The 15,948-nt window shown below is 35.1% G+C and overlaps 1 pseudogene; it reads right to left on the bottom strand.

Annotated features, from left to right (window-relative positions):
- Nucleotides 1-400: 400 nt before the first annotated feature.
- On the bottom strand, nt 401-14,711 carry LOC128173276 (centromere-associated protein E-like; annotated as a pseudogene).
- Nucleotides 14,712-15,948: the final 1,237 nt, after the last annotated feature.

The raw sequence follows: 15,948 nt of genomic DNA, 5'->3' as shown, positions 1-15,948 counted from the left end.
ACTCAGATTTGAAACAGAATTAGCACTTAATTTTTGCAATTTATATTTGCCTTCCCATAAGGATAATTTATGCTAAACTACGTTGAATTGGAATCAGTAATTCTTGAGAAGAAGATTTTTAAAAATGCACCCCCCCTTTTTTCTACAGTTTCAAGGTTTTCTCCGCTTTGAATACAGATCGGACTTTTATTTTTGCAAATTATATTCGCCCTCACATAAGGATGCTTTGTGCCAAATTTGGTTGAAATTGGATAAGCGGTTTTAGAGAAGAAGTTCAAAATGTAAAAAGTTTACAGACGGACAGACAGACGGACAGACAGACAGACAGACGGACAGACGGACGACGGACAAAATGTGATCAGAATAGCTCACTTGAGCTTTCAGCTCAGGTGAGCTAACAAAACTGAATTTGACCAATCAAAATGAAGTAAACAAATAATACACAATAGATAAGATCATACAGACGTTTCGCTAAAAGCGGAATGAGAAGAGGGGCTGGCAATGTCCTCTTGGAAGACAACGTTCTGTGTTAGGGAAGCAGGTCCACTTTTAGCTCTTTCCTTTGATTTGGAACGGAATTTGGATTTGGTGTCGTTTTTCTTCGCTCTGCTTTTGCGTTTGTGATCATCTTCGTGAACCTCCTGAAGCTAAACGTGGTTAAATATTGTTCAAATGGAATTGAAAATAAAGTCAGTTATTCTAAGTCTATATTTTGAAGTTCATTTATATTGCATTATGTAGACGTAACGTATACTTCCTCTCAGGATTTAATAGCTTAAGACATTTACCTAGCGTAAGTATTAATAGTTTTACCTAACAACCAATATCACTTTGGATGAAATCTTTTTTAAAAATATTTTTTTAAGGGGATGCATAAAGAATTGATTGTTACACTATAGTATTTCATTAATAAGATTAATTATGCTTTTGACTACAGTGTAACTTTAACTATACCTTTGGTTATACATGTACCTTTGGTCATCAATATAACTAACTATACCTTTGGTTAAGCCTTTGGTCATTAATATAACTAACTATACCTTAGGATATACCTTTGGTCATCACTATAACTAACTATACTTTTGGTCATCAATATCACTAACTATACCTTTGGTTATACCTTTGGTCATCAATATAACTAACTATACCTTTGGTTACGCCTTTGGTCATTAATATAACTAACTATACCTTAGGATATACCTTTGGTCATCACTATAACTAACTATACTTTTGGTCATCAATATCACTAACTATACCTTTGGTTATACCTTTGGTCATCAATATAACTAACTATACCTTTGGTTATACCTTTGGTCATCACTATAACTAACTATACTTTTGGTCATCAGTATCATTAACTATACCTTTGGTAACATTTTGCGGTTCATCATTGATATTGGCGGTGTTGGTGGAGGTATGAGTCGGCCTGATTCTGGAGTTAGTGGCTCATCCACCATGGGAGTTGAAATAGGCGATTCTCCCAGACTCTGATTTCTCGAAGAATACGACGAACTAGCATAAGCGTCCACGTGGCCGGAATATTTTGAGCCATCGTCCTCACTGATGGTTCCACCTTTGCGACCTTCTGACAGAGAAGATGAACGTTTCAATGACGGTTTCAACCTGCGTTTGACAGCAGCAAACAATTCAAAAGGTGAGAGAGACGAGGGAGCCCCAGGCGATATAGCTGAAACCCCTGCATCTGCTAATGTGTGGCTTACGGCTGATGTATCCATGCTTGAAGATTTTTTAAACAGCCTTCGTTTCTTTTTTGGTTGTCCGGCTTTTAGATGCGAATCATCTTTTCCATGGAGTTTTGATTCGCTATCGCTCGAAGAACACCCATGTTTTCTGCTAATTTCTGTTGATTCGCCAACTGCATCCTTAGCCAGGTCATTTGAAATTAGCGTAGTTTCGTTTTTAATTGCTATATTATTCTCACTAATTGATTTGACATTAGATGGATGTTGATTACTGTCTTCTAAACTTTCAAAAAACATTCTTCGAGCAGCTTCTTTTGAGACTTTGGAGCTGTTTGACGGTATGTTACAATCGATTTGCATTTTGGATTGGAAAATTCAAAACAATTCTGCCCATGAGTCGGTGAAGCACTAGCAGAGAATGCCTGCCGTTCAGAACCGTTGTTTAACACATCCAAGGATATACTGTTCGGAATTTGTCGTGAAGAAACCGTACTTGTTAAGGATGTTGAAACAGTTTTGGAACTTTGAGACTGAACAGAAATGACACGTTGCGACGGCAATAGCAGAGACGGAGGGGGGACAGGGAACCTAGAGGTCACTCCCTCCTCATGGTGGACATCTATCATGATTCTGTTATGTCGATCATTCACAGTCCCAGGTTCCGGGTCAAGCATCATTTCGGTATCTGAGTCCTCCGATCTGATATCAGCAATGTCCCTTGGTCCGGTGTGGTAAATGTTCCTGCTCAGTTTATTGCTGACCATATCGAGGTGTTTCGTTGGTGTGTTCCTTCTTGAATCTTTCAAGTGTTCTATCTGTTGTTCAACAACTGCTTCGTCTTTCAACAAGAAATCCAGTTCCGAACTTGAAATACTTCTACAAGGGTATTAAAATATTTATATTGTATAATCAGCAATATATGTTCCTATAATCTGTATAAAAAAATTTTAAGAAAAGGAATGGTAAATGATAACTCGTCCGACGTTCAACACTAAACTGCTTTCGCTCTCGTCTTTTCATTTATCCTACATTCTATATATAAATGCAAATATTGACATGGCAGGTAATATACCGTATATGTTTAATCATGAAGCCGTCATTTTCTTTCCAGAATTAGGCGTAGTTGTCACTCATTAACTTTCTTCTAACATTCACAGTTTTAATGCACACAGAAATTCATAATATTTGAGGTTCAAATCTGCAATATCTTAGTTTGAGAGGTATTACAATATATTTGATTATTTGAATTGTATGAATGTATTTGAGGTTAACCTTCTAAGTCTTCGCCTCTCATCCTCGGATGATCCTCGGGAACTGGGTCTTGATAAATTATCCGCCGCAAAGTGGATTTCCTTCAGAGACTGGAAAAAAGGTGTACTTCATATAAATCAGATTGTTATCTTTATTGACCTAGTCAATTTATTCAACGCTATAAATTGTTCATGTTTTTGGAAATTCAAGAAGAGCATTTTTAAGTTAAATATCATTCTGGATAGGCAAAGATTAAAAATATAACATTACCTCTTTCATATACTGCAAAACAACCTGCGAAAAGAGACACCGTTTCTTATCATTTGTCAATATAAAACAAAATTTCAACTAATTTATGAATGATACATGTATATAGAGCTAGATCATCTTAATGATGGTTGAGTATTATACTGATTATTAGTTGATTAAAGTACCTCGTTTATTTTTTGTTGTATATCTGTGCTGGCATGGATTGACAGTCTTTTGGATTCCGGTTTTGAGAGCTGCTCTAATCGGGACACGATGTCGGTGTCCACGTCCGGATCCTCGGAATCAATGACTATTTCAATAAATATTCCATACGTGATATATGAAATTTTAGTTGTTTTTTTGTTTTTTTGTTTTATGAGGTTTTTTTTTCGTATTCTCTTCGTTTTGTATTTTTTTTCTTTTTGTTCTGAATAACATTTTGAAAACACAACTGTAAAAGAAAAAAAATTAATTAAAAATATCTATTCAATTAATTTCCTAGGTAAAAAAAGATTGACAAATATTATATCAAATATTAATTACAATTTTAACATTTTTAAAAGCTTACCTATTTTAAAATAAAAATCAAAATACTACGTCACCAAAGATCGACTTTCTAAAAGTTATAACTCTTCAAAATTCCCATCATATTTTAAGGTTGTATGGGACATCTGTTGATATTGATGTGGATCAAATTACACTATAATTACAATACCTTTCTGTCTTTTGGATTCCGGTTTTGAGAGCTGCTCTAATCGGGACACGATGTCGGTGTCCACGTCCGGATCCTCGGAATCAATGACTATTGACGCAAGCTCTCGAAGTCTCGTTTACTGTCAAAGAATGGGGGGTTATTATAATGTTAAATATATTTTATAGGGAGTATCATAAAATTACATTGAATAACAGTATATAAGTTTGTATAGTTTTGCTATGCAGCTGCCTCAAGTAAGTTATGTATTTAGTGATCAAAACTACCTACAAGTAGTACTTTCACTATTCATAAGTAATTACTTTACCTCTGATAAAACGTCTTCAATTCGTCTCTGATCATGTTTATGACTTCTGCGAAAACCCACAAGACGGCGCACTAAGTCAACTCTTTCTTTCATGGATACTTCATGGTCCTTTTCGGAACGTTGGCACATCTCTTTTAATTTCGTTTTTAAATCCTCCGTTTCTCTTTTACTGGTCTCAATCTTCAATATCAAAGATCATGCGTCATATCTACTGGTCAATCAGTTATTAATACAATCATATATAGTTAGATCTTGCATATGCCCCTTATCCTAAAGTCATGTTGTAAATTTTGAAGTTTTCGGGCGACAGAAAATGCATGACAACTGGTAAATTTGGTATTTACTGCCAACCGGCATAATACATTTTACAACATGGCACAAACCTCATTTCCAAAAAAATTGCTTGCTAACATATTTTATAATAGAATTCAACCATAAACATGTATTAAAATATCTATTTATATCTATGAAGGTTTGAAAACTAATTCGCTCTACCCCTATTCTCAATTATATAGGTTCTAACCACATTTTAACATGTATGTCTCGATGTACAATCCATAACATTAGCCACAAACGTGTTCAATTTAAAGCCAACCTGTTTAAGTCTCTTTTCCCTCAACATCTGTTCCTCGTCCAGTTCCTTTCGGAGTTTTTTCAGCTGCTCTAGTAAGGCCCTTCGCTCCCTTGAGTGCTCGTCATCGCGGCATTTCAGTTGCCTCTGCAGATCCATGGCCAGTTCGTGTGCCTCATTCAGAAGCCGTTTCTGTTCAGCTCTCTCTGATTCCCAGGCCACCTCCATGCGGCTCTGCATGTCTTTTGTTCTGTATTGAGAGTACGCAACCGTTTCCAATTTTTCCTCCAGCTAAAACATAAATTTATTTCAATAAATATTCCATACGTGATATATGAAATTTTAGTTGTTTTTTTTTTTGTTTTATGAGGTTTTTTTTTTCGTATTCTCTTCGTTTTGTATTTTTTTTCTTTTTGTTCTGAATAACATTTTGAAAACACAACTGTAAAAGAAAAAAAATTAATTAAAAATATCTATTCAATTAATTTCCTAGGTAAAAAAAGATTGACAAATATTATATCAAATATTAATTACAATTTTAACATTTTTAAAAGCTTACCTATTTTAAAATAAAAATCAAAATACTACGTCACCAAAGATCGACTTTCTAAAAGTTATAACTCTTCAAAATTCCCATCATATTTTAAGGTTGTATGGGACATCTGTTGATATTAATGTGGATCAAATTACACTATAATTACAATACCTTAACCGGTTTACAAATTTTACAATATTTAACCAAAAATAGCTTTTGAAAATATTTGGAAAGGCAAATAATGTAAACCTTAAGCGGGATTCGAACTCATGACCTACAGTTTTGTAGTTAACCCCTTAGCAACTGCGCTATGCTGTTAGGTTACAATACTGGGAAAGAAACTACTTAGTACATAGTATTGTTTATTTAGATAAACAATACGTCACAACATGGAGGTGCCCCATTCCACCTTAAACACATTATATTTTTTAAAAAGCTTCTGCTTCCTTATAACAGTGTATATGTACCTGATTCATGTGACTCTGCATTCCCGACCTCTCGAGTTCCCATTTAGATCGTTCTGTGGTCATCCGGTTTATAATTTCGGTGCGTTCGTACTCTTGGTCTGCCAGTTGCTGTTTTAATTCTTCCACTTTCCGCTCAAGCTCTGCCGCTAATTTTCGACTGGACTCAATCTTTAAATATTGTATTACGTTATGGTTTTGATAAATTACTTCTATTTAAGAACTGGTTACAAATTAAATCGCAGAAAGCTTTGTCTATTTATTGTTCTATTGTTAATGAAAAATGGGGTAAAACTGAGTAATTTAAAATGCAATTAACCAAATAACTCCGGGAAAAATACCTCTTTGATGTGCTTTTCTAGCACATTTCTTTCCTCTTTCCAGTGCTCCAAATCCTTGGTGTAAGTTTCTTTCATAGTCCCCATTCCTTTCTGTACGCCTTTTATCATCTCTTGATTGAGGACCTTTTCTCGTTGCAGTTTATCTAAAACGCCAAGAAGCTTCATGTGTTCTTTCTGCAGATTTTCTAATCTCGTTTCGTATCTGACTTTCATAGCCAAATATTCGGCACGGAGCACCTTTTCATGGTATTGGATTTGAGAAGCTACATCTTCCTATAACAGATATACAATGACGTACAATGACGTTTTCATGTGAAGAATCAAACAAAATTTTACAAAAACTTTACCACACTTGAATGACACTAAGGCCACCTTAAATTGTTTTGGCTAAAATTTTACTTCAGCATACTCACTTGTGCTCTTAATCTGTCAAGCTCTTCTTTCATTTTATCATTTGATGTCATTTCAGCTGTTAACTGGCGGATTTTTTGTGTAAGTTCATCTTGTAACTTGAGTTTCACGCATTTTAATGTTCGCATGTTTGCTTCATGTTCAATTTTTGTGACTCGGAATTCAGTTGAAATTTTTTCCTTACTTTCCAACAACTTATGGGTCTCCTTTCGCAAAAGACCTACGATTTGACTCTCTTTCTTTGCTGCTGTCTCCTCATCCATTCGTAACTTCTCTTTAGCTACATTGTAGGCTATTTCAATCTGTGAACGATCTTTGTTCCACAAGACCATCGCCTCGCTTAGTGCCTGCTTAGTTTTTTCTAACTCTTCCTGTAACGTACAATTGTCTGTATGTAGTTTACCCAGGTTGGTCGCCATTGATTCAAGGTCATTTTTAAGTTGCTTGTTGTCCTGTTCCCATTCTGCTTTCGTGACATTTTGGGTTTTTGTATTTCCTTTCAGTTCATCGATTTCATTCTGTTTAAGTTCTATTGTTTCATTCAATTCAGAAATTTCCTCAGATTGATAGTTTATTTCATCTTGCTTTGAATCTATTATATCCTTCAAAGAATTTATTATTTCTTCCTTATCTTTTAATTTCTCGTTGATTGGGTGCACTTTCTCGCGCAAATCTCGTATATCATTGTCCCTTTGCGAGATTTGATCGAGAAGCGATTGCAAGTCTTCCTCTCTTTGCTTGATTATCTCCTCTTGTTTGTTGATAATTTCCTCCTTTCTTTTTAAAATATCCGAATTTACAGTAATTTTCTCTTCAATTTCTCTGAGCTGTTTTTGTTTTATACACACGTCTTCTTTGAACCCCTTCAGAGACCCCCGGAGCGCCTCGGAGTCTATAGTTAGGTCTCGAAGTCGCTGCTGGGACTCATTCTTTTCTTTTTCGATGGTGGTACATTTTGCTCTCCATTGTGCTTCTACCTAGGCAAATATCCATGAAGCAATGATCTAAGTTAAATCAATAGATATATGCTTCATTCATTTCATGCAAGCATTTACTTACTACAGCTTCTTCTTCATATTAATTATACAATGTAACCTGCATTATTAAATACTCCTTCGATATCAAATGATGATAAGTGCATGGATTGACTCTCTTGCTGTTTTAGTGCTAAGTGAACACAATACTGATTAGCAATAAAGTGTAACTTAAATTTGAGTATGTTATCTCTTTTAATATTTTTCAAGGTTATTTTGCAGTCGGCCATTCGGTGCATTTTCTATGTTAATCTAAAACTAATTCCTATAACAAACCCATTAAAAGGTGAATACACATATTTTGTGAGGCATATTACAAATATCTGGACACGCATGCATGGCTCATTACGATTGTGATATTTATAGACTGGTTAACTTTGTGTTAACTAAACAGGCACGATCACTTGCTTACTTCTTTTAACTGTTTTTCCAAACTGGCAATTCTTTCTCTGTAATTGGATACATCGGTTGTGGATTGGGTTTTAGACGCATCTTTCTGCAATAAACAAAATATTTCTAATGCTGGCTACAGACACAACTTCTCTGATTTCTAAGTCCAATTATGTTATCGGCAATAAAAGAACAAAACTAATTCTGCGGAATTAATTGAAATGTTTGTATCAGCACGGCAACAGAGTATGTAGAAAACGCATGAGTAAAAGAACATTTGTGATGTATCAAGGATTAGTGTAATATTTCAGGGTATAAGAATGGTATCAAGCCCACCCACACACTGGAAAGTTACTTTCATCCATGTGTGCTATTTACATTCTAATCCCTCCTTAATTGAAACATACAAGTTCGTTGGCATAGGTGATTCGAAGACATCGGTTTTCTTCCTCTAGGGTGAACATTCGTTCCCGTAGTCCCTTGATTTGACCGGTTGCAATCTTCAAAAGTTTTTTTCCTTCTAAAATCTGAAAATATTCAAGGCAACCATAAGAACATTTGTGATGTATCAAGGATTAGTGTAATATTTCAGGGCATAAGAATGGTATCAAACCCACCCACAAACTGGAAAGTTACTTTCATCCATGTGTGCTATTTACATTCTAATCCCTCCTTCCACCCATTCTCGAAAAGTTTTTACCAAAAGCTGGGATGTGATATGCTTTGATATCAGCAAAGAGTGAAATGAGACATAAACAAAGAAGTAAACACTGGGGAGATATCACACAGCTTGGCCTTCTTGTTGCTTCAAATTCCCAAAATCTATTTGAAAATTGCGCATGGAACGAGTAGAAATTTAAGGAAGTTTGGATGCACCACAAGACCGCTACGGTACCGTTATTGCTCCATACCTCTGCTTGAAGGAGTTCCTTTTCCCTAGCGAAAAGTTTAGCGTCGTCGGACATGGCAGTAGAGATATTCTCCGTAGACACAAGAGCTAATTTCTTTTCTGTCGCTGCTAGTTTTTGTCTCTCCTCTGTCAGTAGACGCTCCAAGCAATCAATTCTTTTACGAAACTGGTTCTGAAAGCAATTTGAAGAATGACAATGAAAATTGAAAGCTCAATTTGAGAAATCAAAGCATTTGTAAAGATAAAAATGGCGGACCACACGGACGCAGCAAAATATTGTTATATCCTACTTACTAATAAATCATGACTTGTACCTGATTATTATTTTATTCATTAAAGATATATGATATACAAGACTGTTAATGTATTCCATGTATCAGTGTCAGAGATGAAGACGCTGCCAAAACAATGAGCACAGATACTAATAACTATCAATATCCGATTACAAACAGTTGGTTGGGTTATATAAATCATAAGTAAACACCTGAATCTACAATTTCATTGCAGACTTTCAGAGGTCTATATTGTAAGTTACTGGATAAAATGTTAAGAATCAGGAAAATAATTCTTGTTCGTTTATAATCTGATGATAAAGCATAAAATATTAGTTAACTTGGTCCGCAGACTGATATATGATCAATGTAGAGTGGGGGAGTACACGAAGTATATGTACCTGCTACGGCTCGATGTGCTTATGTTTCAGTTAATATAAAAAAAATCCTTACATCCCAGTCCTTTTGGATGACCTGTCTCTTCAGCGGAGATTCTGGACTGCCAGGCAAAACAGGTGATAAACCAGGAGATACACCGGGGATGCCCCATCAAACACTTCGTCACTTCTAACACTGACGTCACTGCAGGTACTGATGACCCTTGCACTTCGTCCACTTCCGTCGCTTGCGACTGAGAAAGAGGCTGCAACACGCTCTAATTCACGCTCGGCCGCGTCCGCGCGCTCCTTGACGATGTCCAGTAAATTACTGAGAATCTAGATAATTATAAGAATAAAATCTCTCACAAGACAGATAAGGGTTCAAAATAATCACTTCATGGTTATCAAAATCAGCAGTCAGCTTATATTGTAGGGAACTTAACAGGCGATACATCCCAAGAGTAACAAGTTAGAATAGTGATATTCGTTTGCCTCTTCACTGATGCATTTTTGCCTTTTACACTGGTTCATTGCCGAATTTCTATTAGACTCTAATCCTTATGGAAGCTGTTTTCTTGTGTTTGCTTTAGAGATACTAAGATTGTGGTGATATACTTAAGAAAAGCAAACAGTCAATAAGACTAGACACGATCTCGTTGCGAGCAACGAGGAGGTCTTCCGTCTGATTTTAGAATTTGAAATATATGTTCGATCTTGATTTTGCTATTTAACAGCTTAACATGATTTAGAATAGAAAAACAGGGTCTACATTCTAAGGGCTAGATACTATTTTGTTTCAGGGATAAGAGCTTTGTTCAACAAGTGTTTAGAAATACGTCACCGTTCTTGAGATATCTGAGAAAAAGAAAAGCTTTAGGGGTCAGTCCCTTATCTCCTTATTGGAGCCGCTGAACCAAAATTTGAAGGTTGCATTTTGTAAAGTACATCATTTTGAGCATCTTTTCTTCTATACTGCATTTCAAAATATTTTCCTTTTTCAGATATAGGTTGTCATAGTTTATGGACTCTTGACCCCTAAAAAATCCTTATTACATAACACATGAATAAATCATTACATTACTTGGATACATAACTGTAAGATAAACATATTTACTTCTATAGCCTTTCATTAAATTTCCCTCAGTAAAGAGCTACAGATGAAAGAATTTAGAACCCTTTAGTTCCCTAATTTGAGGGGCCAGCCCCTTTTTCTTGATATCAAGTAAAAGGTCATTTAATTCTCAACAGATTTTGTTCAACAGCTGTTGAAAAATTGGTTACCGTTCTTGAGATATATGAGAAAGAACGTTTTAGGAGCTGATCCCTTAACTCCTTATAGAGACTGTTTAACAAAAATTTTGAAAATTGCATATTATTTAGTACATCACTCTGAGTATCTTTTTTTCTATACTGCATTTCAAAATATTTTTCCTTTCTGAGATATTGGTGATCAAAATTCTGGACGTTTGGCCCCTAAAAAACCTAATTACGTAACATATGATAAAATCATTACATTGCCTGGATACATAACTGTAAAATAAACATACTTGCTTCTATAACCGTTCACAAAATATCCCTCAGTAAAGGGCTACAGATAAAGGACTTTAGAGCCCTTTGGTCCCCTAATTTTAGGGGCCAGCCCCTTTTTCTTGATATCAAATAAAAGTTCATTTAAATCTCAACGCATTTTGTTCAACAACTGTTTAGAAATTCGTTACCGTTCTTGAGATATATGGGAAAGAACGTTTTAGGGGCTGATCCCTTAACTCCTTATAGGGGCTGTTTAACGAAATTTTGAAAATTGCATATTATTTAGTACATCATTCTGAGTATCTTTTCTTCTATACTGCTTTTCAAAATATTTTTCCTTTCTGAGATATTGGTGATCAAAATTCTGGACTTTTGGCCCCTAAAAAACCCCTAATTACGTAACATATGACAAAATCATTACGTTGCTTGGATACATAACTGTAAGATAAACATATTTGCTTCTTTAACAGTTCACAAAATATCCCTCAGTAAAGGGCTACAGATGAAAGACTTTAAAGCCCTTTTGTCCCCTAATTTTAGGGGCCAGCCCCTTTTTCTTGATATCAAATGAAAGGTCTTGTAATTATAAACTTTTTTTGCTTTACATGTCTTAACAAAATATTTTTTAGAAAAGAGATAAACTAAATAAACCATGAAAAATTACGACGTTTTTTTAGTCTAAATTTTTGGGACCAGGCGAGCTTGAATGCCTTTTGAGCATGACAAATATGAATGCCAAATGGCACATCTACAATCTATTGTCTACAATCCCTGAAAGTTTGAACTCAATATCTTTTACCGTTTAGGAGGAGGTCCCTGGACAAGCCGACCCTCTGAAAATCGCTAAAACGTCACTATCTTAAGAACGGAAATGACGTCATCAAAATAAAAAAATGTATATTAAGTTTAGATCAATATCTATTAGATCTGAAAGTTTCATGAAAATCGGCCGAGCCGCTTTTGAGATATCGCGGGCACAAAATTTGTAAGAAAAAAAAAGAAAAATAATAATAATAGGGAAAAAGAAACCGTACGAAAACAATAAGGTCTTCCGTTGGAAAACGGAAGACCTTAAATATTTACCCCTTAAACAAGAAAACATTAAATGACAACAGAGAGAAAGCCAGTTGTCTTTGGCAGGGAATCAGAAGTACTTTAAAACTACATTATTGCTTTTCTGAATTAGTGAACTCCCATTTGATGTTTGCATTTCATGGACTCTCGCGGATCGGTCTCTTATCATTTACGTCTTCCTGAAAATATTCCAAAAATAATTCCAGCGGAAAATCGTATCTTTACAACAGTATAGATCCTCAGTGTGTTGATTAATTGTAAACATTTACCTGTATCCAATGATTCCGACCATTCACATTTATATATATTTGTACCATTCCGTGCGAGATTATTGAGGGATTTATACCGGATGTTTCTTCACACCTGTACCTTATAGTTCCATGTTTCACTCTAAATATTGGCCTAGTAGTAAGCTTAGATTAGCTTGACCTGCTTTGCTTTGTCTTTCATTTAAGTTGATATTATTAATTTCCGGTTAAAAAAACGTCAAATTCTTATGATTTAAACCTACTATTTTCTTAATCTTTCAATGATCTAATTTTCACTCATGTACTTGTAGAAATTTTTGGACTAGTTTTACCAGTCTAGTGCAATCAGAATTTTAATATGTTGACTCTGTTCGATAGATACATGTATAACTATCTAGCGAAGATCCTACCTGTAAAAGTTCATAGCAATGAATGTCAGATTGTGTTTATGAGTAAAAAGTACTGAAATTTGGTGCTAAAATTGGAATTCAGGTTTTTTTTTTGTCTCTAAAATATATTCCTTTAATGCGCAACTTACAGTATCATAGCTTTTATTAAGAAACTCAAAGCGAAATTTTTTAAATTATCATATTCACCCCTGCGAATGTTATTGTCATTTAAATTTTAGACCACGTGGTTTTATTTGACCCTTTCAGTTTCGCAGTAAAAATCGTGTCTCGTGGTTATAGTATATTTCATAAAATCTAGGTACTTGTAGTCAAATATAAAATCTAGAGGTTTATTGATTTTAAACTTTGTCTTCATTGATTGTTGGAAAAAATGTGTTCTAGAAATAAATGTAACAATACAAAAAATAGTTTTTGTCTGCTGTTGCAACAATTAACATGCTTAATAGAGATCCCCCTGAGGAATAATTTTCGATCCGCGCCTGACCTAGTTATAGCATCAATAGTGAAATAGATTATACTATTTTATGCAGAATGTTACTTGAAAATGGATCGATATACTAAGTTTTTATGCAAAACAGACACCTATTATTTTCTTAAAAACATGGTATTGCACACTACAAGTATCAAACATTACTTTAATTTTATCAAGCAACCCAGTTTTTATCTTTTCAACTACTCTACACGTGGTTGAACACGAACGATAACTCTGTTCTGAATATTATCGTTTAGTATAAATCAGGCACGTAGCATCGTTTTTGAAAGTGGGGGGGGGGGGGGGGGGCAGACCTATATATAACTTCAATTTCACTCCTCATTTCCTTATTATCATATCAATTTTTTAAATACTCCAAAAAAGTGGGGGGCCAACTCCATGATAATTCCATTTTTTTATATGTAAATTTTCAAAAATTTGTTGCTGCGGGAAAAAGTGGGGGGCCAGGCCCCCCTGCCCCCCCCCCCCCCCCCCCCTGATGCTACGTGCCTGTAAATAACCGTTAGATGGTGAAATAAGACATACGTCTTTAAAGTGTTTTATGTTTTAACATAAATCAAAGTAGGATATGATATGAAAAACGACCAGTACTTACGTATTTTGAAAATATTATCCGAGCACTTATACTTCCGCTCGAAATTTCACAGGAACTAAACAAATCTCGGTGAAGTCTCGTGAACTTTCATTCGAGCACCTCTGGATTTATTACATACTTAGCAACGATAAAGAAAACATTCCGAACACATTCGCAGGGGTGATATTAAAATACAAAATACAATCTCATAATTTTTTTTTAATCATTGAACATTTTTGTATATCCTTAACATAGGATCGACGAAAACGGCATATAATTTTATGGCTTTTTGAGCCTCTGACTTCAGTTTAGTGTACTCTCCAAGAAATAAGAAAGAAATAACATCTTAAGAAGGTTTTAAACAATACAAACTCTTTACGAGCCCGAAGCTAAATCTATATGCTGCCATGATTTATACCTAATGAAGTTATGTCGATCCCGTTGTAGTGCTTCTTTCCATTTAATGTTTACTTTCAAAGTACATGAATTGTGTATATCTTATAACTTTGTACACAACAAGGAGAATAAACTCAACCAATCATCTGTTTTGAATCTATACTCGTGTGACAACCATCAGTCCAAGTGTGATGCATAACTGTTTGCCATCAACCCTTTAGAAGAGAGGCCATTGTTTACCGCTTACCTTGTATTTCAAACCAGAGGGCATCTGTGAATTCTCAGCAGATTTTGCAAAGGTGCACACACCTCATTTTTGTCTTGAGAGATGTCCAAATCGTTGAGAAAATCGAGTTCCTTCTTTCAGTAGTCGTCCTCTATCTTCTCGATTTGTGTCAAATATTCCTTTTCTTTCTTGATCAGACTGGCAGTCTCCTCGTTTCTCTGTTTCAGTTTCTCTGTCAGGGATACTGTAATAATAGAAATATATTTCATATTCCACGTCGTTGGTTTTTCATTAAATTAAGTATTATCAATAGGTCTTAATTAGTGAATAGATTGTTTGATACAATCATACTCTCTTGGTTTTTAAAAAAAAAATATATATGACTTTTTGTGGCACAATCCAGCATAAATAATGAAATGTGACGTAAGTGACTTATTACTTTTCTGACCGGTGCTACAGTACCTGTATCCCTAACATACTTCATATTGAATTAATGTCGCCACACGGACAAAAACGTTGAAATCGCCAAAGTTAATTTTTTATATAGGAGTGCTTGGTAAATATATGTTTTAATAAAACAAACTTACTTGATGTTTTGTTTCTATCAAATAGTTATCGCAATTGTAAATGACAATGACTTTATTTCATGGTGTATTTTTATTTACAAGTGCATTTTTGTGATACATAATAAAACTTGTCTTATACATATGTATCACCTCCTCAGCAGTGTTTAATGATGTTTTTATGACAAAGTCTTCCATCAAATTAATTGTCCCCGCGTTTAATACAGATGGTGAACACTTTCAAGTTTCATTACGGACTTGAACCGAGGACCTCCGTGGTGTCTAACCAGTGTTTCACCTGCTCTAACCACCTGATAGCTGCAGATCTGTAGCTCTCTGGTTGAAAAAATTCGGATAGAAAAACCAGAGAGCTACAATGTACAAAAAAAACCCAAAAAAAAACCAAAAAAACAAAAAAAAAACTCATTCTCTCAACAGAATAACTAATAGAGAGTAAGTACCCAGAGTTGCATAAAATTATGTAATCGAAAGATATTGTGGGTATCCCTTGTCATGTTGTCGTGATGGTGTACCAGCTACCCGCCGTGACGGAGGTTAGCGTTCCCTCGCGACCGAGCCCCCCTCCCTTTCTCTCTCTCTCTCTCTCTCTCTCTCTCTCTCTCTCTCTCTCTCTCTCAACAGAATAACTAGATAATTTTTTTAGAACGAAATGTTGTTAAACCGTATTCTTATGTTCTTACACATTTCAAAGAAATTAAGAACATGTTTTGAAAGTTTTGATGTTGATATTTCATGCCGATAAAAAAACATTTAAACATTTCAGTAAATGTTTGTGTGCATGCACATGTAATCTTATTGAATATAAAGCTACTACACATATGTAAACCCGTTCCCCGTTTTCGTAACCTTACCCCCCCCCCCCCACCCCACCACAACGCTATAT

Source organism: Crassostrea angulata, chromosome 1 (assembly GCF_025612915.1).
Source record: "Crassostrea angulata isolate pt1a10 chromosome 1, ASM2561291v2, whole genome shotgun sequence".
In the NCBI taxonomy this organism is placed as follows: Eukaryota; Metazoa; Mollusca; class Bivalvia; order Ostreida; family Ostreidae; genus Magallana; species Magallana angulata.
The sequence above is the reverse complement of the archived record's forward strand: the minus strand, read 5'-3'. Positions and strand labels throughout refer to the sequence as shown.